Genomic DNA, 18,823 nt, shown 5'->3' with positions numbered 1-18,823 from the left:
CCAAGGTTCATCCTGTTTCCAGAGAAAAGACAAAGGCCCAAATCTATGTTTTGTCAAGTTATACATTAACATACTATGGTTACCTAATAACTAAGGTTAAGTTATAGCCCTTCAAGTGTGCAAGCAAAGAGTGACTCAAGCTTCTTTTGTCCTTTCTTTTGGCAAGTAACACACGGAATCATAGCTATGCTCCTCAGACTTATTACCTTTCTCCTGTAATATGTGGGCAATTTTTTGGTTGACATCTCTATTTCCAGCAGCCCCCGAAAAACAAAATACATGCCTCTCCAAGCACATCTTGTGACACTGCTTTCCACATAGATCAATTTAACCTGCTCTTATATATTATTACGCTCACTGAAAGTTACTAAGACTTGATACTACTTGAACGTTAACTCTATTCACCCTGTTTTCTTGAACAAATCTCACCATTTCTCCATCTTTGTTCACCCAAAGAATCCCAAGTAACACATATTAAGCTAGAGATGTATCTGATTTTGTTGCCAAAATTTTGTTTCTGTTATAAATGAAGGCCAAGAAACCTCAGATAATGATCTTCCTTTCAAAATTTCCCGTAATCAGATTGCAATTCAAAAGCCATGAGTAATCATCATTGCTTTCTTAGTATAATTTCTTTCATAATGTTAAATGAACATTGACCCTCAATCTGTATCACTAGATGTCAGAAGAAACAATAATGTATATAGAATTCTGAGGGCAAAATGAGCTTTGAGCCTACAATTTTGTCCATTTCAAATAATTTCTCATAAGTAAAAATGAAAGCTAGTCTATCTAACAAAAAATTTCCCCAAATGGAAATGATGAAGTCTAAAATATTAGATGAATAATAAATAAGAAATATGAAAAACAATTTTATCAATAAAATATTAATTTAACAATAAATAGTTATATTATGGTGGCAAAATAATGACTACTTAAATAAAGTAATTTGAAAATATATTAATAACCTAGTTGCTGAACATCAGTGGTTGCTAATATCACAGAAAGAGAAACCACCAGAGATTATATTATTCTGCATGTTAAGAACAAAATACTACCTATGATGCATGTTCTTGGCAAAAAAAAAAAAAAGGAAGCAAAAGAAACCTGAATCAGATTAAACCTCCCTTTTAACCTCCAATTTACAGGACATAAAGAACAAGATAAATACACTATACAAAGTGACAGAGATGCAATCCACCAACTGTAGAAATGAGAAACACGACAGAACAAATGAGAAAAATTCTTCAATAATTATGTTGCAAGCATATACAACTTCAGTGTAATCCCTGCCAATGTCTCCATGAAAGTTTCTATAGAAATAAAAAATCTGTCAATGCTTCTACCTTTCCCCCTTGTATTTGCCATGAAGTGATGGAGCCAGATGCCATGAGCTTAGTGTTTTTTTTTTCTTTTTTTAAATATTTAGCTTTAAGTCAGCATTTCCACTCTCTTCCTTCACCCTCATCAAGAGGTTCTTTAGTTCCAGTTCACTTTCTGCCATTAGAGTGATATCATCTACATATTTAAGGTTGTTGATATTTCTCCTGGCAATCTTGATTCCAGCTTGTAATTCATCCAACCCAGCATTTCTCATGATGTGTTCCACATATAAATTAAATAAACATGGTGACTATAAACAGCCTTGTCAAACTCCTTTCTCAATCCTGAACCAGTCAGTTTTTCCATACATGGTTCTGTTACTTCTCGATTGGCATACATATACTAGAAGATACTGAGCATCATAAATTATGAGGGAATTGTAAGTGAAAACAATAAGATAACGCTATGCACTATTAAGAGGGGATAATATCCAGAACTGGCTTTTCAAAACTGGCTCAGTGGTAAACAATCAGCCTGCCAACACAGGAGATTCAGGAGGCATGGGCTCGATCCCTGGGTTGGGAAAATCCCCTGGAGAAGAAAATAGTAACCCATTCCAGTATTCTTGGCTGCAAAATTCCATGGACAGAGGAGTCCAGTGGGCTATAATCCATGGGATCATAAAGAGTTGGACATGACTGAGTGACTGAGCATGTGATATCTGAAACACTAACAACACCAAATGTGCTGAGCATGGGGAACAAAAGGAATCCTCATTTACTGCTGGAGAGAAATGCAAAAAGGTACAGCCACTTTGGACAGTTGAGTGGTTCTGTACATAATAGAATACTCTCACTATATAATATAGTCAAGTCTATGGTTTTTCCAGTAGTTATGTACGGATGTGAGAATTGGACCATAAAAAAGGCTGAGTACTGAAGAACTGACGCTTTTGAACTGTGGTATTGGAGAGGACTCTTGAGAATCCCTTGGACTGCAAGGAGACCAAGCCAGTAAATCCTAAGGGAAATCAATCCTGAATATTCATTGGAGGGACTGATGCTGAAGCTGAAGCTCCAATACTTTGGTCACCTGATGGGAAGAGCCACCTCATTGGAAAAAGACCTTGATGCTGGGAAAGTTGAAGGCAGGAGGCGAAGGGGATGACAGAGAACGAGATGGTTAGATGATATCACTGACTCAATGGACATGAGCTCCACCCTCTAACTCCTAACAAATGATCAGTTCTCCATCATGATAACTTTGTCTTTTTGAGAAAGTCACAGAATGAAACCATGAAGTATGTAATCTTTTAAGACTAACTTCCTCCACTCAATATAAAGTTTTTGAGATTCATCAATATTGTGTATAACATTGGTATGTTTCTTTAACGTATGACACTGAAAGATGAACTTCCCAAGTCAGTAGGTGCCCAATATGCTACTGGAGAAGAGTGGAGAAATAGCTCCAGAAAGAATGAAGAGATGGAGCCAAAGTGAAAACAACGCCCAGCTTGGGGTGTGACTAGTGATGCAAGTAAAGCCCGATGCTGTAAAGAACAGTATTGCATAGGAACATGGAATGTTAGGTCCACGAATCAGGGTAAACTGGAAGTGGTCAAACAGGAGATGGCAAGAGTGAACATCTACATTTTAGGAATCAGTGAATTAAAATGGGCCAGAATTAGTGAATTTAATTCAGATGACCATTGTATCTACTACTGTGGGCAAGAATCCCTTTAGAAGAAATAAAGTCATAGTTAATAAAAGAGTCTGAAATGCAGTACTTGGGTGCAATTTAAAAAATGACAGAATGATTTCTCTGCATTTCCAAAGCAGATCATTCAATATCACAGTAATCCAAGTCTATGCCCCAATCACTAATGCTGAAGAAGTTGAAGCTGAACGGTTCTATGAAGACCTACAAGACCTTCCAGAACTAACATCAAAAAAAAAAAAAGATGTCCTTTCATCATAGCGGACTGGAATGCGAAAGTAGGAAATCAAGAGATGCTTGGAGTAACAGGTAAGTTTTAGATGGGGAAACAGTGGAAACAGTGTCAGACATTATTTTTGGGGGCTCCAAAATCACTGCAGATGGTGACTGCAGCCATGAAATTAAAAGACGCTTACTCCTTGGAAGAAAAGTTATGACCAACTTAGATAGTATATTCAAAAGCAGAGACATTACTTTGCTGACTAAGGTCCGCCTAGTCAAGGCTATGGTTTTTCCTGTGGTCACATATGGATGTGAGAGTTGGACTGTGAAGAAGACTGAGCGCCAAAGAATTGATGCTTTTGAACTGTGGTGTTGGAGAAGACTCTTGAGAGTCCCTTGGACTACAAGGAGATCCAACCAGTCCATTCTGAAGGAGATCAGCCCTGGGATTTCTTTGGAAGGAATGATGCTGAAGCTGAAAATCCAGTTCTTTGGCCACCTCATGTGACGGGTTGACTCATTGGAAAAGACTCTGATGCTGGGAGGGATTGGGGGCAGGAGGAGAAGGGGACAACAGAGGATGAGATGGTTGGATGGCATCACTGATTTGATGGACTTGAGTTTGAGTGAACTCCAGGAGTTGGTGATGGACAGGGAGGCCTGGCGTGCTGTGATTCATGGGGTCACAAAGAATTGGACATGACTAAGTGACTGAACTGAACTGAACTGAACTTGGCCTTGGAGTACAAAATGAAGCAGGGCAAAGGCTAACAAAGTTTTGCCAAGAGAGCGCACAAGTCATAGCAAACACCTTCTTCCAACCACACAAGAGACAACTCTACATATGGCGATCACCATATGGTCAATATAATATATTCACATTGATTATATTCTTGGCAGCCAAAAAAAGATAAGCTCTACATAGTCAGCAAAAAAGACCAGGAGCTAACTGTGGCTCAGATCATGAACTCCATATTGCCAAATTCAGACTTAAATTGAAGAAAGTAGGGAAAACCACTAGACCATTCAGGTATGACCTAAATCAAATCCCTTGAAGTGACAAATAGATTCAAGAGATTAGATCTGATAGAGAGAGTGCCTGAAAACTATGGACGGAGGTTTGTAACATTGTACAGGAGGCAGTGATCAAAACCATACCCAAGAAGAAACGCAAAAAGGCAAAATGGTTGTCTGAGGCAGCCTTACAAATAGCTGAGAAAAGAAGAGAAGCTAAAGGCAAAGGAGAAAAGGAAAGATATATCCATGTGGATACAAAGTTCCAAAGAATAGCAAGGAGAGATAAGAAAGCCTTCCTCGGTGTTCATGCAAAGAAATAGAGGAAAACAATAAAAAGGGAAGGACTAGAGATCTCTTCAAGAAAATTAGAGATACCAACAGAACATTTCATGCAAATTTGGGCACAATAAAGAACAGAAATGGTATGGACCTAACAGAAGCAGAAGATATTAAGAAGAGGTGACAAGAATACACAGAAGAACTGTACAAAGAAGATCTTAATGATCCAGATAACCACAATGGTGTGATCACTCACCTAGAGCCAGACATCCTGGAATGTGAAGTCAAGCGGGCCTTAGGAAGCATCACTGTGAACAAAGCTAGTGGAGGTGATGGAGTTCGAGTTGAGCTCTTTCAAATCCTAGGGATGATGTTGTTAAAATGCTGTGCTCAGTGTGCTTGCAAATTTGGAAAACTTAACAGTGGCCACAGGACTGGAAAAGATCAGTTTTCACTCTAACCCCAAAGAAAGGCAATGCCAAAGAATGTTCATACTACCACACAATTTCACTCATCTCACACACTAGCTAAGTAGTGCTCAAGATTTTCCAAGCTAGGCTTCAACAGTACCTGGACCAAGAACTTCCAGATGTTCAGGCTGGTTTTAGAAAAAGCAGAGGAAGCAGAGACCGAATTGCCAACATTGGTCAGATCATAGAAAACACAAGAGAGTTCTAGAAAAAAATCTACTTCTGCTTCATTGACTACGCTAAAGCCTTTAACTGTGTGGATCACGACAAACTGGAAAATTCTCCAAGAGATGGGAATACCAGACCACCTTCCTTGCCTCCTGAGAAATTTGTATGCAAGTCAAGAAGCAACAGTTAGAATTGGACATAGAACAATGGACTGGTTTCAAATTGGGAAAGGAGTGCATTAAGGCTGTACATTGTCACCCTGCTTATTTAACGTATATGCAGAATGAAAGTCAAAGTGAACTTGCTCAGTCAAGTCCAACTCTTCGCAACCCCATGGACTGTAGCCGACCAGGCTTCTCTGTTCATGGGACTTTCCAGGCAAGGATTCTGCAGTGGGTTGCCATTCCCTTCTCCAGGGAATCTTTCCAACCCAGGGATCGAACCTGGGTCTCCCCAGTTGCAGGCAGACGCTTTACCATCTGAGCCACCGTCATGTTAAATGCCAGGCTGGATGAAGAACAGGCTGGAATCAGGATTGCCGGGAGAAATATCAGTAACCTGAGATATGCAGACGACGCCACCTTTGTGGCAGAAAGCAAAGAGGAACTAAAGAGCCTTTTGATGAAGGTGAAAGAAGAGAGTGAAAAAGCCTGCTTAAAACTCAACATTTAAAAAACAAAGATTATGACATCAAGTCTCATCACTTTATGGCAAATAGATGGGGAAACAGTGGAAACTGTGACAGGCTTAATTTTCTTGGACTCCAAAATCACTGCAGATCGTGACTGCAGCCATGAAATTAAAAGACACTTGCTCCTTGGAAGAAAAGCTATGACCAACGTAGACAGCATATTTAAAAGCAGAGATATTACTTTACTGACAATGGTCCATCTAGTCAAAGTTAGGGTTTTTCAAATAGTCATGTATGGATGCAAGAATTGGACCATAAAGAAAGCTGAGTGCCAAAGAACTGATGCTTTTGAACTGTAGTGTTGCAGAAGACTTTTGAGAGTCCTTTGGACTGCAAGAAGATCAACCAGTCAATTGTAAAGGAAATCAGTCCTGAATATTCTTTGGAAGGACAGATGCTGAAGCTGAAACTCCAGTACTTTGGCCACCCAATGAGAAGAATTGACTCATTTGAAAAGATCCTGATTATGGGAAAGACTGGAGACAGAAAGAGAAGGGGATGACAGAGGATGAGATGGTTGGATGGCATCACCAACTCAATGGACATGAATTAGACAAAGCTCCAGGAGTTGGTAATGGACAGGGAAGCCTGGTGTGCTGCAGTCCATTGGGTCACAAAGAGTTGGACATGACTGAGAGTTTGAACTGACTGAAGGATTGTGAAATGATTACCACAATCAAGCTAATTAACATATCCATTACTTCAGGTATTTACAATTGCGTTGACAACACTTAGATCTGATCAGGTGGTGGCTTAGATGGTAAAGCGTCTGCCTACAATGCTGGTGACCCGGGGTTCAATCCCTAGGTCAGGAAGATCTCCTGCAGAAGGAAATGGCAACCCACTCCAGTATTCTTGCCTGGAGAATCCCATGGACAGAGGAGCCTGGTAGGCTACAGTCCATGGGGTCGCAAAGAGTCAGACACAACTGAGCGACTTCCCTTCCCTTCCCTGACAACACTTAAGATCAACTCTCTTGGAAAATGTCAAATATACAATACAATATCATTAAGTTCTCTCAAGGCTCAGAGGTAAAGAATCTGCCAACAATGCAGGAGACAATGGGTTTGATCCCTGGGGCAAGAAGATCCCCTGGAGAAGGAAATAGCAACCCACTCCAGTATTCTTACCTGGGAAATTCCATGGACAGAGGAGGCTGGCAGGCTGCAGTGCAGTCCATGGGGTTGAAAAGAGTCAGAGATAACTTAGCGACTAAACAGCAACAACAATCATTAACTGTACTCAGCATTCTGTGCATTAGGGCTCTAGGATTTTTTTATCCTGCATTTCTGAACCTTTGTACCCTTTAACTGACATCGCTCCACTTTCCCCGCACTGCTGGCCCCTAGCAACAACCATTCTACTCTCTACTTTTATGAGTCTGACCTTTTTTTTGATTCCACATAAATGTGAGATAATACAGTTTTTATCTTTTTGTATCTGATTTATTTCATTTAGCGTAATGTCCCCCAGGTTACCCATGCTGTAAATTTTAGGATTTTGCTGGTAGTATTGTTTGTGTAAATTGCTAGAATTTGAAAAGCTACGACCCCATGGACTAGTAGCCTACCAGGCTCCTCCCTCCGTGGGATTCTTCAGGCAAGGGTACTGGAGTGGATTGCCATTTCCTTCTCCAGGGGATCTTCCTGACCCCGGGATTGAACTCAGTCTCCTGCATTCCAGGCAGATGCTTTAACCTCTGAGCCACCGGGGAAGCCCCATTCAAAGTGAATATATGTATACCATATGAGCCAGTAATTTATTTCTAGGTCCTTGAACAGCAAAGAGATCAGTCAATCCTAAAGGCAATCAACCCTAAATACTCATTGGAAGGACTGATGCTGAAGCTAAAGCTCCAATACTTTGGCCACCTGATGCGAAGGGCCGACTCCTTGGAAAAGACCCTGATGCTGGGCAAGATTGAGTGCAAGAGGAGAAGGGGATAACAGAAGACGAGATGGTTGATGGTATCACTGATTCACTGGACATGAGTTTGAGCAAACTCAGGGAGATGTTGAATGACAGGGAAGCCTGACATGCTGCAATCCTTGGGGTCACAAAGAGTCGGACATGGCTTAGTGATTGAATAACAACAGGTATTAGCGATCTTTTCTACCGAAAGACACATACAAGAATAAGAATATATAGATATATCAGATGTATCATATATTGGGATATATGATAATGTGTGCCTGCATGTTCAGTTGTGTCTGACTCTTTGCGACCCCATGGACCACGGAGTTTTCCAGGTGAGAATCCTGGATTGGGTTGCCATTTCCTACTCTGGGGGATCTTCCCAAGCCAGGGATAGAATCCGTGTTTCATGCATTGGCAGGCAGATTCTTTACCACAGCGCCACCCAGGAAGCCCATGACAATGTATACATATATTTACATATGTATGTTATGTAAGATATGTATATATGTATGTAGGTGTATATGTATATATTCAATTTCATGGACAGAAAGTCTTGGCGAGCTACAGTCCACAGGGGTGCAAAGAATCAGACACCACTGAGGAACTAAGCATAGTCAGATATATATATTAGATTATATCATCTTAACTTTTCTTTGTCATTCTTGATCTTGATGTACTTTTACTTGGGAGTGGCGGGGCTGGTTTGTTAGACGTGTTTTCTCAACGTTATTGTCCTACCCCAAGTGTTAGTCACTCAGCTGTGTCTGATTATTTGTGATCCCATGTTCTGTCTATGGGATTCTCCAGGCAAGAATACTGGAGTGGGTTGCCATTTCCTTCTCCAGGGGAATCTTTCTGACCCAGGCATTGAACCCAGGTCTCCTGGATTGCAGGCATATTCTTTACCATCTGAGCTACCACAGAAGCCAGCAGTAGGCTTTCCTTGTGAGCCTGTGTATCAGAAGTCTGTGCTCCCGTCCTTCCCTTAATAGGAATCTACTAATGCGTGCCACTCCGTGCTTGCTACCCTTGTGTAGGGCTTTGGGGGTGTGTTCTCTGTTGTCCTAGTTTAGCTCTAATTTAGGCAGGTCTCACGTGCCTGGGTCTTGGATAGGAGGCTTTCTCAGTCATCCTGGTTTCCTCCATTGGGAGTTGTCTCAATAGTCTAATTACAGTAAAGTTTCTTGCCCCTCCTTCAAGGCTAGAGAAATTTTTCTGTTTTATTTTGATATAACAACAGGTCTGTACCTATGCCCTGCAGGTGATAGAGTTTGCTGTCCTTCTGCCAACATCTTTTTTTCTTTTTAGCAAAAGAGACACAGGTGTATAGAACAGGCTTTTGGACTCTGTGGGAGAGGGAGAGGGTGGGATGATTTGGGAGAATGGCATTGAAACATGTATAATATCATATATGAAACGAATCACCAGTCCAGGTTCAATGCATGATACTGGATGCTGGGGGCTGGTGCACTGGGACCACCCAGAGGGATGGTACGGGGAGGGAGGAGGGAGGGCGGTTCAGGATGGGGAACACGTGTATACTGTGGCGGATTCATGTTGATGTATGGCAAAACCAATACAATATTGTAAAGCAATTAACCTCCAATTAAAATGAATTTTTAAAACAATTTTTTATGTAGATCATCTTAAAATTCGTTATTGAATTTGTTACAATATTGCTTCTGCTTTATGTTTGATTTTTTGGCCGTGAGGCATGAGATCTTAGCTCCTCAGCCAAGGATTGAACCCATACCCCCCTCACTGGAAGGAAAAGTCTTAACCACTGGACTTCTAGGGAAATCCCTCTGGTTGCACTTAATGCTATTGTTCCAGTGAAGGTGATCTGGGTGTAGCCTCTTCCTTTCCCAGAGTAGGCGGCTGCCCTCTCCTGTTTTGCATCATAGGACGGCTTTCTCTAGTCTCTAAACCTGCCTCCAGGAACATTCTCAGGAACACCCAGGCAGGTGCAAACTTTTTTCATGTTTGCCTCTCCTAGGGATTTGTACTCTCATAAAAGCCCTCACTTGGCGTTTATCTATTTACTACCATTTTAGTCAAGTTTAGGTGAGTCTGAGTGAACTTCAGGGGTTGGTGATGGACAGGGAGGCCTGGCATGCTGCAATTCATGGGGTCGCAAAGAGTCAGAGACGACTAAGCGACTGAACTGAACTGAACTGAACTAGTCAAATTTTCACACCAGTTTCTACAGTGGTTCGTCTGTTTTCCATGCTCTGCTCAGCCAAGTCAGTGCTTGTGTCTCTTCCATTCATGGAAATTTCAGGTTCACTCTAAATTCCATTGAGGTTTTCCCTGCAAATTCAGCAGAAATCAAGAAAATTTTATGATTTTGCTGATTATCCAGCCTTTCTTTGTTGTTAGGATTCCAGCTTTGTGACTAACAAGTAGAAGTCAGAAATTCTTCATGTTGTATTTGTCTGTGAGAAAATTTTAAATTTTGATGAGATTTTACTCCTTGTTTTCTTCTTTTATGACGATTACCTGTGTGACCAATGGAAGACAAAATTTAAGATCATATAAACCGTCCTCCTTGGTTTAGAGCAGAGTTTTCCCATCAACCACCTTGAAACTTGAACTTGATAAACACAGTCAAAACAAGCGTTCTTATTATGTTATACAATAGATGGAAAAAGAGTGAAATCTCTTCCCAGTTACAAGTAATCCCACCCTCAGCAAAGAGAATAAAAATAGTCACGCAACATCAGAACTAATAGGACTTGGGATTCACTTCCAATACCTTTGACTGAGAAAACTCCATTATCCTACCTCTCAGAAAGGTCTTTTTGTCACAGCCGTCCAAAATTTTAAAGCCAAGTCAGAAATCTCCTTTAGCTGTAGAGGCATAGTTTTCAACCTGGGTAGCATACTGTAATCATCTGGGGAACTTAAAAATGCCAACGACATCTAAAAACCCAAACGTAGAAACAGAGAGAAGAATGGTGGTTACTAGGGGCTGGGGGTTGGGGAAATTGGGGAGAGGTTGTTTAATGGTACAAACTTGCCATCAGTAGATAAGTAAGTTCTGAAGATCAAATGCATTTCATAGCGATTATAGGCAACATTACTGTGTCATAAATTTCAAAGCTTATAAGAGATTATCTGAATTGTTCTCACCGCAAAAAAAGAAACGATAAAATTATTTGACATGTTAAACGTGTTAGCTAATGCTATGGTGATAATCACATTTCACCATATCAAATCAATACATCATATACCTTAAACTTAAATGTTAATTATATGTTGGTTTTTAGAAAAGTAGTTTACTATCATGACGAAGGCAGAGCTAAAGAAAATAAAAATGATTAAAACTGAATAGCCTATAAATTAGTTTTCCTTGGTTATGAAAAAAGTGTATATCCGTAATTAAAGTACTATCAACCCATGAAAAGGAATATCTGCTACAATATGGATGAACTTGAAAGTGTTTTGCTGAGTGAAAAAACAGCCAGTCGCAAAAGGACCCATATCATGTAATTCCACTTATGTGAATTGACCAGAATAATAAAATCCATAGAGACAGATAGTAGATCAGTGATTGCCAAGGGATTAAGGGAGGGGAAATTGGGAGGCACAGAGGTCCTTTTTGTTGTGATGAAAATATTCTGGAATTTGATAATGATAATGGTTATACAACATTGTGAATAAACTGAAAATCATTGAATTGTATACTTCTATATGGGGTAAATTTTATGTTATGTGAATTAATTTTCAATTAAAATAAACAAAATCATAGTTAATTGAATAATTAAACCAATGCGATTCCCCACCACAAAGTAGTTCTAAAATATTCCCCAGATGATTCAAATGTGTAGGCTGGCTGGATGGGTGGAATCTGATAAAGAGGGCTATTGATAGTGTGGGGTGGATGCTTGGGTGAGGCAGGGAAAGAGTTACAGGGCAGAAGAATTTCACAAGAAAAATAATCTTGTTAATGCCAACACATGTTTTTATTGGGGTTAATTTCACTCCAGGAATTATATCACCTGAACAACAGAAAACTTTGGAATTCTGTCTCCAGATATTTCACTGCATCTTTGTTAGAATCACAGATGATGGAGTTTCACATTGTTTGCGCTTCACAATCTCTCTTCAGATTCTCTTCACATGTCTTAGCACCCGTTCTGCTCAGCTCTGTGTTGGAAGCTAGCTTAGATACAATCACAGGCCCAGGGCTTCACCAAAAGGATCTGGAGAAGGGAACACCAGATCCGGGCACATGAGCGAGTGGTCAGATTTAACGGTTTGCCTTGGCTAGAACCCCATCCTATAGCACGGTCACCAGGAGAGGGGGCCAAGGAGGGGTCCTGGGAGAGTGTGTATAGCTTTCCTTGGGGTTTTTCTCAGGTCTCTCTTTCCTATTCAAGTATCTAGTCCTATGAGGCTCTCAGACTGATTTCTGAGAGGTCCCAACATAGGTTATAATCACCTAGGTAGATACTTCTGCTTTGCAAACAGAGGATAACCATAGAGGAAGGGACCAGGAAAAAGGAGGCTAATGTTGTTCTGCTCACCCCATGTGTAAAGATGAAATGGCAGAGTTCCACCATGGACCCCATACTCTTCTTGCAGTATATCAAGCTATATAGGCCAGGGATCTGGTTTTCAAGCATCTTTTAATATTTTAGAATTATTTGCATCTACATGTCAGTCCTACATTACTTCATTAACCTTCTAAGTTTTCTAAACGGATGATACCACTCTAATGGCAGGAAGCAAAGAGGAACTAAAGAGCCTCTTGATGAAGGTGAAAAAGGAGAGTGAATATGCTGACTTTAAATATTAAAGAAACTAAAATCCAGCCCCATTACTTCATGGCAAATAGAGTGGGAAACTGTGGAAGCAGTGACAGATTTCCTCTTCTTGGGCTCTAAAAACACTGCAGCTGGTGACTGCAGCCGTGAAATCAGATGATTCCCTCTTGGCAGGAAAGCGATGGCAAATTTAAACAGTGTTGACAAGCAGAGACATCACCCTGCTGACAAAAGTCCATACAGTCGAGGCCATGGTTTTCCCAGTGGTCATGTATGGTTGCGAGAGCCAGTCCATAAAGAAGGCAGAGCACCAAAGAATGATGCCTTTAAACTGTGGTGCTGGAGAAGACTCCCAAAAGTCCTTTGGACAGCAAACAGATCAAACTAGTCAATCCTAAAGGAAATCAGTCCTGAAGTATTCATTGTAAGGACTGATGCTGAAGCAGAAGCGGCAGCAATTTGGTCACCTGATGTGAACAGCCATCTCACTGGAAAAGTCCCTGACGCTGGAAAGATTGAGGGCAGAAGGAGAAGAGGGCGTCAGAGGATGAGACGGCTGGATTGCATCATCGATGCAATGGACATGGACCTGGGAAATTCCGGGAAATGGTAAGAGACAGGGAGGTCTGGCGTGCTGCAGTCCTTGGGGTCACAAAGAGTCAGACATAACTGGGCGACTGAACAACAACAAAAGTTGCTCTTAAAGAACTGACAGCAACATGCTTAAAAGAAAGAGGTCAGTCGCCTTATTTGGAGTGCATCAAGGAGGAAGGGCTCTGAGGGTCGGACAGCAATGCAGAGTGTGGACGGGGACAGCCAAAGGGAGCAGCAGGGCAGCCTTCGGCCTTGGGGCCTGCAGGAAAGCAGAAGGCCTTGAGGAGGCTTCCTGAGGACTTTACAGTGAAAAGGCCAGTAGCTCCTATCACTGCAGCTCTCAAAGAGGAGAACAAAGACAAATCATGAGCTCTAGACCCCAAAAAACCAAGTGCTTCTTGAACATAACCTTAAGACTCCAGAAGTGGAGTGAAAGTCTCTCAGCCGTGTCCAGCTCTTTGCGACCCTATGGAGTACACAGTCCGTGGAATTCTCCAGGCCAAAACACTGGAGTGGGTAGCCTATCCTTTCTCCAGTGGATCTTCCTGACCCAGGGGTCAAACCGGGGTCTCCTGAATTGCAGGCAGATTCCTTACCAACTGAGCTAAAAGGGACATTAAAATCCATCTATCCCAAATCAAACTCACTCATCCCAATCACCATATTTTGCCCTCTTGTGTTAAAAATGTTCTTTCCCTCAGCTACACCTCAAATAATATTCTCTCCATTCATCTGGTCAGTGGAATGCTGAAATCTGGGAGACATCCTGAAAGTCTTCAATTTTCCCAGTTTCAATCAATTCACCCCATCAATTCTACATGCTAAATAGATCTCAAATGTTCCTAATTATGCATTGTCTCCTCAGATACTACTTTAAGGTCTCATTGCCCTCTTCCTGACTTCATGTACACATCATTTATATTTTTATATTAATATATATATACAGAAGTCTATGTGTTTGTGCATAAATATAGTCACATAGACTTACTCATATGTGCATATATCATCACTCATACATACACGTGTACAGATATGCATCATTAGGATATGCATGCATGTGTAAGTGTATTTATATGTCTATAAGCATATATTCCCAAATATGTGTAATAAAGAATAAATATATCCATATTTTTGTGCACAAATGTATGTAAGTCATTTTTTGGTCATGTCTGACTTTTTGTGACCCCATGGACTGTAGCCCACCAGGCTCCTCTGTCCATAGGATTCTCCAGGCAAGAATACTGGAGTGGGTAGCCATTTCCTTCTCCAGGGTATCTTTCCAGTCCAGGGATTGAACCTATGTCTCCCACATTTCAGGCAGAGTCTTTACCATCTGAGTCACTAGGGAAGCACACATGTATATGTTTATGTATATAGTATGCATTATAATACCTAAATCGGAGAAGGCAATGGCACCCCACTCCAGTACTCTTGCCTGGAGAGTCCCATGGACAGAGGAGCCTGGTAGGCTGCAGTCCATGGGGTCGCTGAGAGTCGGACACGACTGAGTGACTTCACTTTCACTTTTTATTTTCATGCATTGGAGAAGGAAATGGCAACCCACTCCAGTGTTCTTGCCTGGAGAATCCCAGGGATGGGGGAGCCTAGTGGGCTGCCGTCTATGGGGTCGCACAGAGTCGGACACAACTGAAGTGACTTAGCAGTAGCAGCAGCGTAATACCTAAATATGTGTGTTTCCTATATTACAAGATTTAATTATATATATGTGTGTGTGTATGCACTTAAGTATGTATTACAGATATTTCTTAAAATGACAAACTTTATAATTTTACCTTTGTTTCTCTCTACAGTTCATTTCCCGTCATTTTCACATCATATCTCCCATTATGGCCGCAGCAAACCACTGCAAGTTTTCTGAATTTACCATTTCTGCCGCTCCCTCAGCCTGGAAAGCCTGCTCTGCTCCTTTTTTTCACATGTCCAACTGTGCGTTTTGTTTCAAGAATCTTCTCTGAACCTTTGTCAGCTCGTTGAAGCTTCCTCGATGCCTAATCTGAATTTAGTGTCTCTTACATACTCTTCCTCAGCTCCTTTCCTTTCCCCTCTGGGTGCAGGCACAGCATTCAGAATAAATGTCTTTATCATGGCCATTTTACTCAGCACGAGTTACTGGGAATGTCTAAATCAGAGCAGGTGTTGCCTCCTTTCAGAGCGAGGCAGGTCATGTTAGTACTTGCAATGCTCGCACAGCGATGCCAAATGCAGTCACGGACTGTGAACAAAGACTTCTTCCCACAGAGGCAGGCAGCCAGGCTCCTTGGAATTTCCCCTGGAAAGGAACGTGAGGGTCAGGCTGACAGCATCAGGTGCTGGGAGCGGGAGGGCACAGCGAGAGGGGACTTCGGTCGGCGGTTCGCCTGGTGCCCATCAGCCTCCACACTGGGGGAAGCCCAGGTGACCCGGCAGGAGCTTTCTCTAAGAACAACGAAAGGCTGACTCAGGATCTCCAGGCTCAAGTAAGTGGAAGATTCAGGGACAAGGTCCTCTCTTCACAGAGGGTTATCACTTCTTCCATCTCTTCTTCTTCCTTGTGCTTTTTGGGAAGTCTCCAGTCCCTGCATTTCTAGAGTCTTGACAGACCCATGTTTGAAGACTATGAGATTTGGGAGTTCTAAGGCATGAGGTGAACTGAGAAGTCTCAGTCACTTCTAGGGAAAATCTTTTTTCAGTTTTTAAAAGTCATCATAAATATTCCACAGTGAGGTATTTTTGTTTGTCTCTATTTTCCCTTAGTTGTGTGTGTGTGTGTGTGTGTGTGTGTGTGCACGCGCGCACGCGCCATAACAAATGCTGGGCTCAACTGCTAGAGTCTGTTTTGATCAGGACCAAAAATATTATTCTTATGCATGTCATTTCTTAGTCATACAGTAGTAGTGTGAGCAATCCCTATTGCATAGTAGTCTCTGCAACTAGAATTCCTCTTCTCTAATGTTACTAGTTAGGATGAAGAAAAATAAAGATAAACAGAAATACCTCAGTGTGGAATATCTATGGTGACTTTAGAAAAGTTATATCTGCAGAATTATTGGCTTACAAAATGTAACATGAATGACCTTCATAAAAATATTTTCACTCAGTCACCCTAAACAGGTAAGGAACATATATCTGAAACACTTGATTTAGCTTAAAAAAATTCAGCAGAACAGGGGTGGATTTAACTGTTTCTATATTATAGGAAATTTTCCTATGATTCCCCCTGACTTAAAGATCTCTTTTTCTGTGATCTGATTCACTTTCCTGGTAGGTTAAACATGATTTGTGTTGGATTTTATAGTCTTCTTTTGGCCTATTTGCTTTTTGTTTGAACATTTAAAAATACTTTTATGTTAGTAAACTATTACATAACATAAAATTTACCATTTTAGTCATTTTTCAGTGCACATTCAGTGTGCATTTAAAGAACTGATTATCTTGGCAAGGTATCTCCAGTCTGGCAGATGGAGCAACAAGCTCTCCCAGTTGACCATTCAAATGTATTAAAGCCTGAGACAGTACTTTAGTGCACGTGGCTGATGTGGTTTTACCTGCTAGACGTTTAATCTGTTACTCTAATATTCCATTTTTCCTTCTCACTAGCCCTACTGTTTGTGGGGTTTCGGGCAGGTGGAGTCTCTATTCAGTGCTATGGACTTTTGCCTAGTCTTGCACATCATGACATTTGAAAAATGACCCCTGATCACCGTTTGTTCACTTTGTTCACTGTGTTCATAATGCCCTAATGGTGACAGCCTGGCTGGCACGGGGACAGAGGGAAGCTTGGGTTAGGCCAAATACAGTAGCTGCACATACCAGGGCAAACTTAGAACCCTCATCTGGAGGGTGGGAGCCCATATAATCAATTTAAGTCTGCTGGAAAACCCCAGACTCCTTTGGCAGTTGCGTTGGATATTATTTAGAACATACAGGATATAAAATTACTACATTAACAATGTCTCTGTATTTCAAGGGAAATCCACCATTTTTGGCAATGTGCCATCCCACCTGACCACTCCTTCTGTGCACACAATCTGCTATATCTGCTGAAAGATCAGTTGCCAGGTCACATACCCAAGCTAGGGCATCAGCTGCTTGTTGTCAAGGGGGGTCAGCATATTATAGGCAGGGACATGGAAGATAGCGAGGACTACCTCAGGCTCTGGAAAGTAAATCCAAATATCTTTCTACCAATCCTGACCCCACGAGGGCTTATTCATGACCATCAACTCCTTGGCTTCTCGTTTTCCAAGCCAAGGGGTTCATCCCTTCAGAGCAGTCCAGCTGTCAGTGCAAAGGGTGAACAGCCCAGGGTCATCATGAGTGATCACCAACCAAACTGCTCTGAATTCAGCCTACTGGCTTCTGTGGCTCATTGCTATTTCCAGGCACATAGCATGGCATTTTCACATTATTATAGCACTTAACAAACCTTTTTTTTAAATTTGAGGGCATAAAAGATGACTATCACATTTGTGTGCTGAGTCAAAAGCCAAGTCATTATAGAACTGGCAAAAAGCTTTCATGATTGGCTAAGGAAGACCATTTCATTCTTCCCTTGCTTCTACTGGCCGTATAGGTCCACAAATCTGTCTCTAATTGTGAGTCCTCCAGGAGCAGAAAATTCAGAGGGATTGTGCCAACTAAAGGGAAGAAAGTCAGATTCCCTTCTAAAATGGCCACTTGGTTCATCCCTCCTGCTGCTGCTGCTGCTAAGTCACTTCAGTCGTGTCCGACTCTGTGTGACCCCATAGACGGCAGCCCACCAGGCTCCCCTGTTCCTGGGATTCTCCAGGCAAGAGCACTGGAGGGGGTTGCCATGTCCTTCTCCAATGCATGAAAGTGAAAAGTGAAAGGGAAGTTGCTCAGTCTTGTCCGACTCTTCACGACCCCACGGGCCCCTCCGTCCATGGGATTTTCCAGGTAGGAGTACTGGAGTGGGGTGCCATCACATTCTCTGGTTCATCCCTCCAGATAGGCTAAATCTCTGTCTTTAGAGTTTCCCTTGTAACTAAATGCAACTGACTGTGTCTATGTTTAGAACACTGGGACCTTCAAGATTAGGACCTATTCCCTAAACAGGCAGCCACTTTCCCTGCTTCCTTGGTGGCTCAGACAGTAAAGAATCCACTTGCATTTCAGGAGACCTGGGTTCGATCCCTGGGTCAGGAAGATCCTCCGGAGAAGGGAATGGCTACCCATTCCAGTATTCTTTCCTGGAAAATCCCATGGACAGAGAAGGCTTGTGGGCTACAGTCCATGGGGTCACAAAGAGTCAGTCATGACTGAGGGGAAGTAGTTCACCAAATGGGGTTTACACACCAGAAGACAAATGGCATCTAACCTGAGTGGAAGCAATCTTTTAATGGGAAAGGAGCCAGTGGCTAGACTTGGTGATTACAATGGCCATTCTTAAGAGCAAGGTTGCCAGATTTAGAACATAAAAATTACAGGATGCAAAATGTACTGAAAGTATGTATACTAAAAAGCTGTCACTGTTTTATTTGATATTAAAATATAACTGGAAGTCTTACGTTTTATCTGGCAACACTATTTGGCAGTCCATTACTGCAGAAAAAAAGATGTGGAGATATGTGATTTCTGCAAAGTCTTGCTTCTGTTAACACTGTCTCTAAACTGGCCTCATTTCTTATCACAGGCTA

General features: G+C 41.7%; 1 long non-coding RNA gene across 1 annotated transcript in view; it reads right to left on the bottom strand.

The window, feature by feature from the left end:
* Nucleotides 1-7,120, bottom strand: part of LOC138440859 (uncharacterized) — a 28,813-nt gene extending 21,693 nt beyond the window's left edge. The window contains exon 1 of the long non-coding RNA XR_011257164.1: nt 7,017-7,120. This is a non-coding gene — a long non-coding RNA (uncharacterized lncRNA). The remainder of the gene's footprint in view (nt 1-7,016) is intronic.
* Between the last annotated feature and the right edge of the window lie 11,703 nt (nt 7,121-18,823).

This window comes from Ovis canadensis, chromosome 1, assembly GCF_042477335.2.
Source record: "Ovis canadensis isolate MfBH-ARS-UI-01 breed Bighorn chromosome 1, ARS-UI_OviCan_v2, whole genome shotgun sequence".
NCBI lineage: Eukaryota > Metazoa > Chordata > Mammalia > Artiodactyla > Bovidae > Ovis > Ovis canadensis.
Note: the sequence above shows the minus strand (reverse complement) of the source record. Positions and strands in the feature narration are given on the sequence as shown.